At 38.7% G+C, this 15,551-nt stretch overlaps 1 protein-coding gene across 26 annotated transcripts in view; it reads left to right on the forward strand.

The window, feature by feature from the left end:
• The window catches only part of PKP4 (plakophilin 4), a 269,659-nt gene that overhangs the window by 92,914 nt on the left and 161,194 nt on the right, over nt 1-15,551 (forward strand). Inside the window, exons 1-2 of one of the 26 annotated variants that reach the window (XM_067026088.1) lie at nt 796-903; nt 3,269-3,368. The exons of 24 other annotated variants lie outside the window; for them this stretch is intronic. The gene's annotated coding sequence lies outside the window, so the exon portion shown is untranslated. Of the gene's footprint in view, nt 1-795; nt 904-3,268; nt 3,369-15,551 lie in introns of those variants that run through there. One more of the 26 variants, XM_067026082.1, reaches the window with a different exon arrangement.

Here is a 15,551-nt window from a genome sequence, read left to right on the forward strand (position 1 = left end):
AGATATATGCCCAGAAGTGGGATTGCTGGATCATGTGGGAACTCCAGTTTTGTGAGGAACCTCCATACTGTTCTCCATAGTGGCTGCACCAATTTACATTCCCATACAGTCTATGAGGGTTCCCTTTTCTCCACACCTTCTCCAGCGTTGTTATTTGTAGATTTATTTTAGTGATGGCCATTCTGACCTGTGTGAGGTGATACCTCGTAGTTTTGATTTGCATTTCTCTAATAATTAGCAATGATGAGCATCTTTTCATGTGCCTGTTGGCCATCTGTATGTCTTTGGAGAAATGTCTGTTTAGGTCTTCTGCCCATTTTTCGATTGAGTTCTTTTGCTGTTGAATTTGATTTCCTTGCGTTCTCAGTAAGTTTCTATTTTTAAATGCTTTTTTTAAGTTTGTTTCCCCTTTAAGCCTAAATATGCCAATTTTTGAAACCCTGTTAATATTGCTTAAATTTTTAAAAAATCCTCATTGAACTTTTCATGCTATTGCCATCTTGTAAAAGAGTAATAGAAATTGCTAAATATGCCTAGTATGACTCATTAATGTTGCTATGAGATCCTAAATGTTACATTTCTATTTCTTTACTTCTCTGTTTGTGCATTTGGAAAAAATATACTACCCCAGGGTCTTAAATTTAAATGTATTTTTATAATGTCATCAGGTTTCTCTCCAGAGTTACAGTTGTCAGCATTTTCCCCCTATTACCTGAAAACTTCTTCCCCTGCAGTTTATAATTGGATATGAGTAAATTTCAAAGTGTAATCTCAACTAGAACATTCCTTTTTTAGGAAAACAAAAGAAGTTTTCTAATTCAAACATTTTGATCCATAAGAGTAAGAAAGTTATCTATCCTTTTTCAACTCTTCATTCTCAGTACCTAGAACAATGCCCAGCAGGTAAGTACAGGACTCAAATACTTGTTGACTAAATCATATTTAACTTTTTAAATTAAAAAAATTTTCCCATTTTTAATCTGTATGCTTAGATTAAAAAGTTGCAAAATTACATACTTAAAGTGTTTTGACTGTAGCAGCTACCCCCCAAATACCCAATGTATTCACATACAGCACATGCACACACACACACACACACATATGCACACCTGTGTGCATGTATACACATGCATTTGTTTGGAGGTCAGGCCACTGGCAACTTCAGCCCTTTGAAACATACTAAAAATTACCATGAAAATGGTCTTAGGCCCCCACCCTCAACCTTATTCCCTCTAGTTTACAACATATAATTTGGTCGTCACTGTATTTTTGTAGAGTATGTTTTGGATGTACAAATTTAGCCAAGGAGTTGCAGGGCAGGGAGGTGAGGAGAGGGACCAGAGGGCAGGAAAGAGAAAGAATGGAGATCAAAATTCCAAGGGGAACTGTGACAGCACCAGGTGACATTCCTACATCAGGGAAGGAGACAGGACAACCTATAGGCAGGCTCCAGGGATTAGTGATGCCTCCATATGGTTGTGGTTATGCATATTTCATTAGTAAGATTATTATTATCAGTTATTTAGAAAAGTATGCGTGTTCCGTATATTCTATTTAACAAGTCAGGAGAAAGCATAATACCTTAGGAGTATTTGAAATCAGAAAATAAATTGACATTTGAAGGATCAGCTTTGGATATCCAGAAATTTTAATCCTGTGAAACAGCTCTTTACTCAAAGATGACGGAGAAATGAACAATTATTAAATAGTATAAAGAATCCACGTAGCCAGGTTTAGAAAGGAATGCGTTAAGAGGTTGTGACTAGGGAGAATAGTACTAAGGGACTAGACTAGTTCTACCCATCCTAGTTATCCTTACCAGAGAGGCCAAGTAGAGTTTTGTTGACAGGATAATAATTAGTGTTTACTGAGCACTTGGACCAGGCGCTGTGCAGGTGATGGCAGTGTGTGTATTGATTAAATTCCCCATCGCTCTGTGATTTAGGAATTAACACAGATTAGCTCTTTTGAAGTGCGAGGAACTGAGGTGTAAGTGGGTTAAGTTGCTGTGTGTGGTTCACACAATTCATAAACAATTAGCAGGAATCTTACCCTCACCCCATTCTGCCACCAGTGGCAGAGCTTATGCCCTTGCCAGGCTTCAGGAGAGCCATGCTTAGTTGAAGCAAAACTACTTCCTAGTTTGTGGCTCTAAGCCAGCCACGTGAGATGGTGTTTCCAAGCCTCAGTCTGTGTGCTGGATAATGGGGGTAAAAGTAATCAGTTGACTCCCTACCACATAAAAGCATTGTGAGACTCATGAGAATAAAAGTACTTAGAAATCCTCTACTTTGTAAAAATTGTTATAAGACATTGTTACAATATTCTTATAATCAGCAAAATAAGAATATAGTTATTTCCATTTAGGAAGTATTATGTATTGATAGCACTGTGCACTAAGAAATAAGGATTAGAGTAATTTGGGCCTCAAATATTTTCAAGTCAAGAAATCTTTATTTTGTTCTCCCTGCCATAAATATGTTATTCTACACCCCCACCTCACTCCCCCGACCCCTCACCCCCCAGCTTAGTGGGAAAAGTCCTGATTATATTGTGTTCCTTTCAGTCCAGTGGTATGTAAACTGCATAAGGGGACAGTGAGAGTAATGAAGAACTTGTTTTCTTTGGTGACTCCTTTTGCACTGAGTATTGAATGTGGTCTGAATGGAACGTGCCACCAGAAGCCAGAAGGTCCTTCGGTCATCCATCCAACTCTGTCTACACACATTCGTTATCCATATATAACTGGCTGTTGAATAAGTTCACATGCATCATCTGTCCAGACTTTAGGAGAGCATAAAGCCATGTCAGGAGAGAGCCCTCTACCTGCAGGTGCAAACTGGGAGTAGTAACCATGAAGTGACATTTAAGGAAGGTGGAGCTCAATGAGTGAACCTTCACTGTCTCCTCTTCCTCTAACTCCCCACCCCCTGCCTTCTACCAAATCTGCCCGATCTGCCTTCTACCAGATACTCACCTTCTACAGATCTGGTTCCATCCTTTCCACATGCACCATGCCAGAGACCCAACACTTATAGTCTTGAGTCCTAAGCATGGCAGAGAGCAGGCCTGACTTCCACATTTAGTTGGGAGCTACTGGGCACAAGACAGTTGAGCATTACTTCTGATTAGCTTGATTACCTCAGGAGGAAGCCTCTCTTTGCTTCCCCTTTTGGGGGCGTGGCTTCCTCACCTGGCGCCTAGGCCGCCTCTTTCTTTCTCTGTATACTCTCATGTTAACAGCTGTTTCCTTTTCCTGCTTTCTCAGCTTTGTCATTTTTGCTCTTCCTACAAGCCTACCAGCAGCACTGTCTCCTGTTGTTTTTGTTCAAAGAAAGGGAGGTGGAGAAGAGTTTTAAAAATTTGAGGTATGGGTAAGTCTGTTCTTTTAAGTTGTAAATTGCTGGAGGGCAAGTGCCCGTGTTGTACATTGTAGAGCTTTGATAAAATCTCATGAACTTAATGCTTTTTGTAGTAACAGAGCACAACTGTAATGGGATTTAAGCAGATGCAGAAGTTAAAAATTTCCTAATAATACCTGCATTCAGTTCATAATCTTCACACTTACTTAAACTTGCTTCCAGTAGTTATTTGGCATATCCATGAACAGTCATAGCTATTCATTTGTGTGTGTGTGTGTGTGTGTGTGTGTGTGTGTGTGTGTGTGTGTGTGTGTGTGTTATGTGTATATCTGCATATTTACCACCTACTGTCATGCTTGTTTCAAAGCTGGTACCATAGAATTTCCTATCTGTAAGCTATTGATAAAACTTCACAAGTGCATTGTATGATTTAATTAATGTTCATAAAAATTCTTTGAAGGTAAGATCTCTACATTTGGCATTTATGCCAAGAATTATGATTGCTTTCTTCATGTAATTTCCAGGACTCAGTTTCTCCTGCATATAGTTTCTCTCATGATCAATCAAAAAAGGTTTATATGCAATACCTTTGAGAGTATTTCAAAATTAGAAGCTTTTTTTTGGTTGAGGTAGTTACTGGATTATTCTTGCTGGTTTTAATCTTGAAAAAAATGAACTGTAAACTCGGATTAACTTGGTTATCTCTTCAATCATTTACACCTGAAATACCTTTTGACATTTGGATTCTACCCATCAAACTCTGCATTAGGCTGTCAGATTATTTTTTAAATGTATGCTGAATTTGTAATACTATTCTAGGATTTATCTGAACTGAGTTTTGTTTAAGTAGAGAATTCTATGTGATATACTCAAAATAATATTAAATAAAATGAATAAGAAAAAGATTTCAAATGTCAATCTTTTTAGATTCCTTGGCCCAAAGAACTTAGTGAAGTTCTTTCCCCAATTTATTTTTTCACATAGTTTTGGGTTTCTTTTGGTTGTTGTTCAAACATCATTTTTCTTCAGATTTTTGCTTCACTTTCCTTGAAAGATTATGAAAACCATTTTTATTACTGCATTCAGAGAAATCTACAAACAGAAGATGCTTAAGTGAAGATGGTTAGATGGCAAAAACAAAAGGCACTGCATATTTAAAACCCGATACTTTTTGGAATGTTCCTTTTCTAAGTAGTCACAAGATATTTGGGAGTTCAATTGACCTCAGTATAAAGGAAACAAAGTGAAATTTTTGTTGGGAAAATAGTATCATCATGAGCCAAAAAATGTAAGTGGTTGGCAGCACAAGTAAGGTGTCAAATTCAACCTAATTTCACTTTTGAGAAAAAGATTCCCTCTCAGACAGTTCAGCTTGGTGGATAGAAGATAAGCATTAAAAACAAACCAAAGAAAAACAAAAAAAAAAAACCCAGCCGGGGGAACATTGAGGCACAGATTATGAATAAAAAGCAGTGAGGTATGACTTATGGATTGAGAGAAAAATAGGCGTGGAGCATATGCACAAATGGCTGAAATATCAAAGTTCAGGCAGTGAAAGGTAAAAGATGAGTTGGAATCACACAGCACAAGGCTAGAGTAAGTCAAAGCCTTTTTTTTTTTTAATGTTCATTCTGTCGCTGGACGCTGGGAGATTTTAGAAAAGACTCTTGACTTCTCAGCATTTCAACTTCCCTACTGACAAGGTAGCCAGGGACGGTATGCTCGCTGTGTAGAGAATGGCCTTTGGGGTCTGACCAATCTGGCTTGAACTTTGAACTCATTTTTAATGTAAGTGTTAAGTCAGTGTAGTAACTTATCTATGGCAAGTATGTTTCAAGAATTTGATCAAGAGACCTGCTTGCGAAATGCAAATTTGTATTATTTTGCATATTTTAAAGAGGAAAAGCAGACTAATAGAGGAAAGAACCTGAAATATTAATACAACTAAATTTTAAATAGTACATATAACATACTTATACCCAAACCAGCAGATATTACATGATAAGAAAACTCTAAACCACTATCTGTCCCTCAGGAATATAAATATTAAAATCTATTACAAAATATTACCAAGACCAAACCAACAATATATGAAAATTTAACTCATCATGACCAAGTATGGTTTATCCCAAGATTGCAAGTTTGGCTTAGCATTTGAAAATTAAGCAATTGTAATTCACCATATTAATAGAAAAAAAGAGGAAGCCCACATCATTATCTCAGTGGATAAAGAAAAAGCATTTGATAAAAAGTCAATGCCCATTTATGATGAAGTCTCTCAGCAGACTTGGATAAAGGGCATTTATGAAGAACCTAAAGCTAGTATTATATTTAATGATGGAAGACTGAATACATTCCCGCTAAGATTTTAACCAGTACAGTAAGGCAAGGAAAAGAAATTAAGGGCACAAAAATTGGAAAGGAAAATTAAAACTATCCTTTTACACAGAGGACATGATTTTATATGTAGAAAACTCTAGAGCAGGAGTCAGCAAACTACAGCCAGATGTGGTCTGTCACCTATTTTTGTATGAACTGTGACTGTGACCTAAGATGGTTTTTACATTTTTTTTGCCTGTTCGAGTGTAAGATGGATAAATCTATGTGAGAAAGCAGTTTGACAATTTCTTATAAAGTTAATCATACACTTACCTCACCATCCAACAGTTCTCCCAGATATAACCCAGGAATGGATGAAATAAATATGTACGTCCACACAAAAACTTGTATACAAATGTTTATAGCACCATTTGTGGGTATTTACAGTACCCCCAAATTAAACAGCTTAATTGTCTGTCAGTAGGTGAGTAAACAAATCATATTCATACTGCCAAACAAGAAAAAAGAAACCACTGATACACACAGCAATATGGATAAATCTCAAAAATATGCTAAGTTAAAGAAGCCAGACACAGAAGAGTTCATACTACACTATTCCATTTACGTAAAATTTTAGAACAGGCAAAATTCACCTACAACAGCAGAAAGCAAACCCATGGTTGCCAAAGGGTAGGGGGAGGGACAGTACTGAAAAGGAGTTAAGGCAATTTTGGGAGGGTAACAAATATCCTAAATCTAATTGGAGTTTGTAGTTTATTGTTGTGTATGTTTACTAAAACCCAGCAAACTCTGCATCTTTAAAATGGGTTTTATTGTATGTAAGTTATGTCTCAAAGGTGACTTTAAATTAAAAAATATTACATGTTTTTAAAAATCTGAACGTGGCTTGGCTTAAACTAGATTGTGAGCTTCAGCAGAGTACAGGCTCTTTGGTAGCGAATTTTTTAATCTCCTGCATTTAGCTCGGTACTAGGCGCCCAATAAATACTTTTGGGCAAATACCTTGAGTAAAAGAAACGAGGACGAGGTGACCCAGTAGGCTGGGAGTAGAAGAACGAAGCTCCCTGCAGTTCAGCCAGTGAGGCTCAAGGGCCAGAGTTCCAGTCTGTGCTGAGGCTGGGTGAAGCTGTTGTATATAAAGTTTTCGTTGTAGATTTGTTCATCCTAACATTGATTTTTCTCCTGGAGAGGCATGTGTGCAATGTAATCTTCCATGGCTGGAATTATAGATAAAGTCTTTGGGACGGCAGACAGGGATTCAGACGATTAACTGTCTGTGGAGTACTTTATACAGTATAGGAAACAATTTCACTGAAATAATGTAAGGAGCCTGGGTTGGTAGTTCTAATAAAATCAAGCCTGACTCATCTATTTGAGGACCAGGATTATGGAAGTAACATCTTATACTTCAGGAGTATTTTAAGATTGAAACAGTTATATTCATATTTACTTATGAAGAAACAGAATTGGATGGGTAAGTAGAACTTTGACCCTGTGGAAAAAATTTAATATTTGTATCTGGCTTCTCTGTGTTAACACTGAAGAAATCACTTTAGGTTATACAACTCCCTAAATGTTAAGTTTCCAGTATTACCAGAGGGTACTTTTACAGAGGAGGATCATGTTTTATTTCACATCTGAAAAATAAACTTGAGTCAGTGTTCTGCTTTTTAATCCCTTAAAATGTTATTGCAGTATATTTCAGAGTTTGGAGAAGTTCTTAGTGGCCTTGCGGCTTCATCCCTGTCAGGGAGGAGTGATTTGGTTGAATATGCACCCCGCGTGCCCACCCCCCTAGATTTTGACTTCTTCCCCTACCCTTTGCTATTCAGCACTCTGGGAACTGCTGGGCCTACAAGTAGTTAGGTGCAGTCACCCCTCTGAAATCCATCCATATTTCATCCCTGTTTCTTTTAACCCTAATAACTCATTGGCTCATCTTTGCCTTATCATGAAGCAGTTGGTTTTTTGGCTTGTTTGGATCAAGAGATGTGTTTAATCCAGGGGATGCACTGTTTTATTCTTACTTACATTGTGTTCTCGTAACTGGACATAGATGTACCCTTGAAGAGAGAAAAAAATTGACCCCCACCTATGGAATGTTTGCAATTAGTTGGTACTTAATCGATACACACCAGACCTGGTATTTTGGCAGATGGGACTACTTCCTTCTGATAGAGGGTCTTATGGGGTTGGCTCAGCCTTCCTCTGGCAGCCTTACTCTCAGGTATTAAAAAAAAAAAAAAAAAAAACAGATCAGGATTTCTTGGGGTATAGTTGGTAGACTACCTTCCTCAGAATCATCTGTTATGTCTGCTTGTGAAAAATTAATCCTAAAATAGAATTAGGAGAGAAAAAACCCTACATTTGGCAATCACCGTAGTAACAATTGTTTAGGGCATGAATCACCAATGGCTGCTAAAACTAGTGGATAAGGATGAAGAGAAACAGGATATTTATATAATCTATTTACATAGTCTCAAAGTATCTCCCTACAAGATGTTATTACAGAAGGCAAACAAGTGGCTTTACGGTGGGAAAACCTGATACACACCACCTAAATCAAGTGTTCTAAGTTAAAATTAACAATAATGGGACAAATCAATATGATGTGCCTTTTCCCACTTTCCCCTCCCCCCTCAGTTTAACATGCATAGATGAATTTGAGTAAGCTAAAATGTAGGCATAATTTCCTTCCCTCTGGTCCTTTCTGTGCATAAAATATCCTAACCAGTATCTCTGGACCGTGATTTCCAAAATGGAGCAAAAGCTTTTGTTGCCTTTCAGACTATACTATATGCCATAATATATCAGCAGTTTTTGACTGGTGTATTTCTGTACCTTGACAACATACAGATACCTTTAATCTTACCTAGCTAGGTCATTTGCCTAGCCGTTTGCCTCTCTGTACAAATATCTGTTTTAAAGTTTTGAACAGTATGACTTTTTTGGTTCCTAGATGGGGTTCTTATAAAGAACACAGACCTTCCAAAAATATTCATACAGACCTACATAGGATTTGTTAGGGCTAATTGGCATCTACCAATGTATTGCTGTATGACCTCCATGTCTCCTGGGGTGTATTAGTCACCACCAACACTTGATCCATTTCCTTGATGAACTTACTCTGCAGATATCAGTGCTTTCAGTGGTCTGGTGCTCAGTGTGATTCTGTAGTCACCGTTTGTAAGGTCACCGTTTCTAGAAGAGTGAAGGCTCCCCTCCATGGGTTGCCTTGCGTGTAAGATGTTGACAGATCACCAGAAACTATGTCAAACACCTTTTACCTTCTTATGAGAACATGTTTTATCCTCCTATTAAAGTTTATTGTAAATAGACAAATTTGGAATTGAAAACAGGCAACTTTTTTCTCATTTATAATTTATTAATAAGCAGAGGGAGAAGGCAGAGATCAATTTAACTTCAGAGCCCAGAATTTTAATCTTTCATGTTGACTAGTTTGGAAAGGGTCATTAATATTCAGATGCCTGTATTTTGCATTTATTAACAAAATTTTAAATTAAAAACTTTTTTATTACAATGATTTTGTTGACAATATAGTGGCTTAGTTTGATAAATATTATTTTCTTTCAATCATTGCTTTAAAAATCGTATGAACTGGGCTTCCCTTGTGGCACAGTGGTTGAGAGTCCGCCTGCCGATGCAGGGGACACGGGTTCGTGCCCCGGTCCGGGAAGATCCCACATGCTGCGGAGCGGCTGGGCCCGTGAGCCATGGCCACTGAGCCTGTGCGTCCGGAGCCTGTGCTCCGCAACGGGAGAGGCCACAACAGTGAGAGACCTGCATACCGCAAAAAAAAAAAAAAAAAATCGTATGGACTTTTAGAAATGAAAACATCTAAGTTGTGTGAAATATTTACAATTATGCCTAATATGTATGGTTGTGGTTTTAAAAAGGGTTCTCAAATGATGCAACCTAATGTAAATGGCATTTTACCTCAGAGCAATGTGGCAAATGGTAATAGCATTGTCCCAATGTCTTAAAGGAGAAAACACCAGAAGGGTCAGGCACACACTCTCCTGAGGCCCTTTCTGTGGCTCTGCTCCAAACAAAGTTACATTTATAGATACCTCAGGGGAAAAAAAAATTACTCTGCTGCCAATGAGAAGTTAAATCGGGCAGTCTGTTAATGTGAAGAAATGTTGCCTGAAACATAGACATCTACTTGTAATGTACATCAAGGCGGATTAGTGAGTGAACCTATAGCATTATTGCCAGAATTATAAGAAAGGCACCTGTGAATGAAATTATCATAACATAATAAAAATAAAATATGGCTATTTCCAATTTGACAAACTCGTAGAGTCCTCCTGCTTCTCAGTCCCAATGGAGAATCCCTGGAGCTCTGTGTTCTAGTGAAAAACAGTGTTCGCAACTGCTCTCATTGCTAAAATTCTATAGCTGTGGGTTTTAAAGTTTATTCAAGAGTGGACATTTATGTTTTGGTTTTTTTGTATTATTTGTATTTATTTGGTTGTGCAGGTCTTAGGTGCGGCAGGCTTGCGTCTTAGTTGTGGCAGGCTTGCTCCTTAGTTGCAGCTCACCGGCTTCTGTTTTTTGTTTTTGTTTTTGTTTGCGGTACATGGGCTTCTCAGTGTTGTGGCCTCTCCCGTTGCGGAGCACAGGCTCCGGATGCGCAGGCTCAGCAGCCATGGCTCACGGGCCCAGCCACTCCGCGGCATGTGGGATCTTCCCGGACCGGGGCACGAACCCGTGTCCCTTGCATCGGCAGGCGGACTCTCAATCACTGTGCCAGCAGGGAAGCCCTCACCGGCTTCTTAGTTGCGGCATACATGTGGCATCTAGTTCCCTGAACCGGGATCAAACCCGGGCCCCTGCATTGGGGGTGTGGAGTCTTAATCACTGTGCCGCCAGGGAAATCCTGACATACATGTTTTAAGTATTCAACATTTATCATTACTTTGTTAGTTTAGGTTTAGGTTTGCAAAATTAGTACTTTAAGAGAAAATTTTAAAACTTCTGGAAAACTAATGAGGTACCCTGCCAGGAATGCACAGTCTAGGCAGCCTAGCTTTTTAAAGATGTCAATAACAGAGAAAACAGATTAGGTTGCTGTGCTGCTTATTTACGTTTTTTTATGTCAAAAATACAACTATATATTCAAAATGACTTTCATGAATCAATTTTTTTTAGAATAACATTTTGCAAATACAATTACCTAGTTGTCATTATTTATTCTTTTCACTGTTAAGTACTAATGATCATTCTCTAACGTAATTCTTGTTTGCCTGGTACGCTTAAAAGGAAAAGAACAATTTCCTTTCTTAGTGTTAAAATTCCCACCAGGCCTGTGGTCTTTGGGTTAACTTTACCAAAACAATTAAAGCTATTACAAGGACACAGTTTTTATTTGGCCAGATAGAGAACCCCAAGCTGTTTGTTTCTAGGTTAGAGAAAATGCATTAATTTGTTTAGCGCTACTAGTGTCTCTCTAAATCTTCCCTTTACTGTAACAGCAAATGCAAGTGGGCGAGCCAATTTCTTGGCTGTGAAGCCGCTCCCAGGGTAATTGATCAAATTGGCAGGGACTTAGCTTGCCTGCTGCTCTACTAAAACCATCTCAGCCAGGATTCTCCCATCTAGTATTTGATCACCCTTGGCCCTTCTTTATCCCAAAGAATACAAGTATAAACTGAATATAACTAACTTTTAAAAGAGAGATGTCAGCCACTTATTTATCCTAGCTCCTAAGGGAAAAAAGTATTTTCCTAAAGAGTAGTTTCCTAAAATGTAGGCATATCTGTTCCTAAAATCTTTTTACTTTCTGCAGAAATTTTTTTTTTAGTCTTTGCAACTATTTATAGTTGCTAATTTACCAGTGCTTACTCTACTTAGCTGTATTATCAACCTCATTTTTAAATTATGTTTGCAAAGTTAATTACACTTATCTGTAAATGGAAAAATCAGAATAAGTATTTCATATTAATGTAATAGCTTTAGAAAAGTAACTTGCAGCCTTTTATTGCAATATTAAGTAACAAATGGTCACTTTGAAAGAGCCAAATTCAATTTCAGTGCTTTTTTTTTTTTTTAATAAACATAATAGACTTGTAGTAATATGCCATGCTTCTGTATTGTGATTGTGGTAGGCAGAGTAATGCTTCTCTCTCCAAAGATACAAGGTCCTAATACCTGGAGCTTGTAAATGCTACTTTATTTGAAAGAGGTCTTTATGGGTGTAATTAAATTAAGGGCCTTGAATGTGGGAGATGATACTGGATTATCCAGGTCAGCCCTAAATGCCTTCACAAATATCCATAGAAGAGAAGGCCGGGTGAAGGTGGACACAGAAATAGCCATGTTGGGGCCACAAGCCCAGGTAAGCCAGCAACCACCAGAAGCTCTAAGAGGCAAAGAACAGATTCTTCCCTTCAACCTCTGGGATGAATATATCTCAGCTTACAACCTTGATTTTAGTCAAATGAAGCTAATTTCAAATTTCTAGACTCCAGAACTAGGAGAGTATAAATTTCTGTTGTTCTAAGAAACACTAGGTTTATGGTGATTTGTTATAGCAGGCATAGGACATTAATACAGCTTTCGATACTAGGAGGTGGGGTGCTGATGTAACAAATACCTAAAATGTGGAAGTGGCTTTGGAATTGGATAACAGGTAAAGGCTGGAAGAATTTTGAGGCACATGATAGAAAAAGCCTAGATTGCCTTAAGCTGACTATTGGTGGAAATATAGACATTAAAGGTGCTCCCAATGAGAGCTCGGAGGAAATGGAGAATATATAACTGAAAACTAGAGGAAAATTGATCCTTGTTAAATAGAGGGAGAAAACTTAGATGAATTATCTCCCACAGTTGTGTAGAAAGCATGTAAGTGATGGACTTGGTATTTAGCTGAAGAGATTTCCAAGCAAAGTGTTGAAGATGTGGCCTGGTTTCTTCTTGCTGTTCACAGTAAAATGCAAGAGGAAAGACGTATATTGAGGGAAGGACTCTCAAGCAAAAGCAAACCACAACTTGAGGATTTGGAAAATTCTTAGCCTATCCAGATCACAAAAGACAGTAAGATTAGAAGATTCATTATTAGGTTAAGTGTGCTCTGGAAAGAATGACAGGGGTGTAGGTGGACAGTCTTTAGTACTGAAGGGATTAGATGTGTGACTCATGGGTCCCGTCAACCATCTCAGCAGAATACTGGAATGGAGATAGGATCATCCAGGAAAGATCTGTGGAGAACCCTCTTTTTTAATGGCATGAATATACAGGAGACCTACAAGGTTTTTGAGACTATCATATCAGCAGCGACAATGCCAGTTTGAAAGGGACAGAGACAGGGTGAAACATAAGAAAGCTGTTGGACTTCCAAAATTCCATAGTCAGAAAACAGGCTTATAAAACTACTCAGGTGCAAATATGTGCTACCCTTCAAGAAAAAGGAAAAATTACACCAAGGGTAGAGCTTCAAGCCACAGAATATTATTCCCAGGCCTTGAAACCTTGTCCCCACTGGATTTTGAAATTACTTGGGCTGGGTGGCTCCTTTTCCTTCCATTTTTCTCCCTTTTTCCTTCCATTTTTCTCCCTTTTGAAATAGGGATGTCATAAATGAATTGTCTCCCACAGTTGTGTGGAAAGCATGTAAGCAATGTACTTGGATATTTAGCTGAAAAGATTTCCAAGCAAAGTGCTGTCATATAGGAATATTAAGAGTAGGGTTTTCTTTTGGCTCTAGAGGCCAGTAATTTGCAGGCATTACCTGATCACACTGTGGACCAGGCCCCCACTAACTGCCAGGTTGTGACTGCACACTGGGCATAAGATCTGTCACCCCAAGGGACAGGTGACTGACAGCTCACCCCCTGAGGCCTAAGACCCTCCACAACCTAGAGGACCCACCATACCTGCACCTGAAGCTCAGTGGGATGACTCTGCTCAGCTGTCTACACCCCTTTCCCTCTGACAATCCACAAATTTTGTATTACTTTCTGAGACCTAAGTACTCAGTCTCTCACACCTCACATTACCTTCATTTCATCACCAGAAGTCCATGCCTGTCTGGTTATCCTGTTAGCTGACGATTTCCCATCCCCATCCTCCTGTCTGTCCTCTTGTCCAGTCTAACCCCATTCTCCCCATGCTGCCTCCCAAACCCTTCTCCCATGCCCTCTGGAACTCCTGCTCTGTGGTCAGCCACTAACCCCACATCCTCAGCCTTCTCATCTTTCCTTCCCTGCTTCACTCCTTAATAGCAGTCTGGTTGTCCCCTGAGCGGATCCCACATTCAGTGAAACCCACTCTAGGGGTATCTGGTTATTCTCTTAATCTCTGGGATTCTTGAGCTCAGGAAAGAGTCTTTATTCTCCTTGCTCCCCAGTCATTCACATACACACCCCCTGCACTAGTCTTGCTCCTTTGAGACTCCCTTGCCTGGCTGCACCACACCCCTGCTTCTCCTCAGTGCTGTCATTTGACCACCTTCTGGTTACTCAGCCTCATTCACTGAAGTCTCAGCTCCCAGTTCATGGCCACTCCTCCAGCTCCTCTACCATGAGTCTCTGGGTGACCTCAGTATCCATCCGGACAGCCCATCTAGTCTCTGGCAGAGCAGTTCCTTGGCTTCCTCATGTGGAGTGACCTTTTCCTTTAAACATTGTATTCTTAGACCAGAAAACCCTGTCCTTTAGCTCACTTCCTTTGTACTGGCCCCAAATAATTCTAAGTCTTTATTAAAAACTATTTGTTGGTCTTGCCACTTTCTCTATACCTTGAGCAACCCCACCATTGATATACTAAATTCACATGGTCTGAGAATAGGGCAGGTAGGACTCCCCATGGAAAAATCAGAATGCCATATCTAGAAGAAAGGTAAAAAGATGCTAGGTGGCACAAGCAACAGGTGTCCATTATAGAATGCTTGCAACACTGTGTATTTCCAGTGTATTGTGTTGGCCAAAAAATTCGTTCAGTTTTAAGTAAAAAATAAAAGACACTTTTCATTTTCGCCAAGAAATTTGTTGAACAATGTATTTATTAACCGAATGAACCTTTTGGCCAACCCAATATTATGATTACTATTTGCTTGCTTGAAATAAATAGTCCTGAATATTCTAATTGTATTAATAGATTCTAAGGAATTTGTCTCATAAAAGCCATGCCTAGTCAATTAAATATAAATACATGTTTATTTAGTGAAAGGGTAACTTCTAATTGTGCTCTAGGTAGTTCAGGGAGTTCCCCAGTCTTCTAAGAGGAAGGCCAAATACAACATCATCAAAAATGAAAGAAAGGAAACAAGGGACCAATCTTATGTAAACTTTAAGTGCTTATAAAGTAATTAAGGCTTGAGATTGTTCAGTCACTTCTTTCTTCTCTGGAGCCTGTTGGTGTATTTGTAATTGTGAGCCATCTGTCCTCCTGCCCAGTAGGCTTCTGGGACACTTCCTTTGCCTTACAGCAGGTAAATGTTAAGGACATGTAAACTGATTTTAATAATAGAGCAGAATGTAATTAGAAAGGCAGATCTGCTATAGAAACATTGTACCATGCATTACAAAATTAAATGTAAATAATTTGGATTAGAGCCACACCACCGGGTGTTTCTAGTAGCATAAATAACAGATTCGGTTGTGTAAAAATAACTTCGTGAACATTCCTCTGTCCTTTGTTTTGAATGTTTGTGAAATGTTTTACTCTGTCTCCAGCACCCTTTACAGCCAAAATGTGGGAAGAGTTGGTTAAATGTATTGTATTTAAACATAAAGATGGATGGCGATGATTTGGATTTGCTTTGAGTTGATTTTCTGATGGTTGTGATGGATTTTGCTCATGCTATCTGTATTCTCACCTGGTCTT

This window comes from Kogia breviceps, chromosome 2 (genome assembly GCF_026419965.1).
Source record: "Kogia breviceps isolate mKogBre1 chromosome 2, mKogBre1 haplotype 1, whole genome shotgun sequence".
Classification (NCBI taxonomy): domain Eukaryota; kingdom Metazoa; phylum Chordata; class Mammalia; order Artiodactyla; family Physeteridae; genus Kogia; species Kogia breviceps.